Source organism: Canis lupus, chromosome 11, assembly GCF_011100685.1.
Source record: "Canis lupus familiaris isolate Mischka breed German Shepherd chromosome 11, alternate assembly UU_Cfam_GSD_1.0, whole genome shotgun sequence".
Lineage (NCBI taxonomy): Eukaryota > Metazoa > Chordata > Mammalia > Carnivora > Canidae > Canis > Canis lupus.
The window spans coordinates 60,788,183-60,790,180 of NC_049232.1; the positions used below are offsets into that span (position 1 = coordinate 60,788,183).

Sequence of the window (1,998 nt, forward strand, 5' to 3'; positions counted from 1 at the left end):
ACCTTCAGTAGATTCTAAGTTCTATAAGGATATAAATATCCACAATATATATGGATATTACATATATTACATATGTACACATATTACATATACCCATATGTATTACATATATCCATATATATCCAGAAATATATGTAATATGTATATAATATATACATATTACAGTTAAATGAATTAAGAAGATTTCTCTTTGGTTAAGAAGGCAGCTTTAGGTGCTCGCTTCGGCAGCACATATACTAAAATTGGAATGATACAGAGAAGATTAGCATGGCCCCTGCGCAAGGATGACACGCAAATTCGTGAAGCATTCCATATTTAAAAAAAAAAAAAAAAAAAAAAAGAAGGCAGCTTTAGGAAGGAATATTTGGACCAGTTTAGAATAAAGGGGGACAACTGTTACCTAAGCAAATCATCTAAGCCAGTCCTGGGATAAAAATGGGGTGACAGATATGTTACACAGATCACTATTATATTCATAAAGATGAAAAGAAATAGGGACACCTAGGTGGCTCAGTCTGTTGTGTCTGTCTTTGGCTCAGGTCATGATCCCAGGGTCCTGGGATCAAGCCCCGGATCTGAGCTCCCTGCTCTATGGGGAGTCTGCTTCTTTCTCTCTCTCGCTCTGCACCTCCCCCTTGCTCATGCATTCTCTCTCTTTCTATCTCAATCAATCAATCAATCAATCAGTCAATCAATCACTTTAGAAAACAAGATGAAAAGAGAATAAAGCACATACAAAGAAATAAGTCTTGGCCAACTGATGTATAAAATGTTTGCCAGGGACACGTGGGTGGCTCAGCATTGAGCATCTACTTTTGACTCAGGTATGATCCCAGGTCCAGGGACTGAGTTCTGCATTGGGCTTCCTGTGGGGGGCCTGCTTTTCCCTCTGCCTATGTCTCTGCTTCTCTCTCTGTTTCTCTCTCTGTCTCTCATGAATAAATAAATAAAATATTTTAAAAGCAAATAAATAAAATATTTTCCAGAATTACAATGCAAATACTAGCCAAGCCCAGGGAAAATAAATTTTTACATATTAGATCCTATTTTATGTTAAACAGCCAGCAAAAACAAGTCCTGTTCCAGCATTTTATAGAAGACTGATTTTTGAGCATTAGAGTCTTAAGTGTGAGTTCACCTTGTTTATATATTTCTCTATTACAATATCTTAAGGAGTTATCATTTAAATTATTTACCCCAAATTATAAATAACATATACTGAATGAAACATTAATGCTGATAATAATCACCACCACTTATGGAGGACCTACCATATGTTGGAGTCCATAAAATAGGGAATTTGGATGTTCATTCACCCTTTCCCCCAAAGCTGGTACTTCCCTCACCTTTATCCAAAGGAGAGGGCCTTCATCACCTCCTGAGCTTGTGGGTATATACAGTTGCAGGGTGAGCACATAGCTTAAGTTGGAAGAGAACCAGACAAAGTCTCAGGACATAGTCAAGCATTGAATAAGTTCTGGGAGGTCTTTAGTCTAGATTCGAACTGCTAGTGAATACAAATCCACATAAAAAATTGACAGAGACAGCATCATAGACCCCGGATATAGTTTCAGCAAAGGTTGCATGGTCAGCTGTGGCAAGTTACAATTAAAGAGGGCACTTTGTGATGAGCACCTGGTGTTGTATGTAAGTGATGAATCACTGAATTTTACTCCAGAAACCAATATTGCACTGTTAACTAACAAAATTTAAATTAAAAAAATAAATAAAATATTCAACAGCTATAAACTATTAGGAGCTGAAGCAATTCTGTTTCATTCCTTCTCTACCTCTATAACCATAAATATGAATCAAAATTTGTTCATTATATAGCATATAATGAAGTGCCTTACCAAAAATTATCATTAACATCTAATTTTCACCTATACCATAACACTGGAGATTATTATATAATGTATAATGCAATTTCTCTGTTTAGCAAGGCTTTATCTCACATATATCTATAAACTCTTATTCTTTGTTCACTTTAGTATGTTG

General features: G+C 35.7%; 1 non-coding gene across 1 annotated transcript; it reads left to right on the forward strand.

The window, feature by feature from the left end:
• The first annotated feature begins 212 nt into the window (after positions 1–212).
• Positions 213–319, forward strand: LOC119874110. The gene has a single exon (XR_005367320.1). It is a non-coding gene; the product is annotated as a U6 spliceosomal RNA (small nuclear RNA).
• The last annotated feature ends 1,679 nt before the right edge of the window (positions 320–1,998 follow it).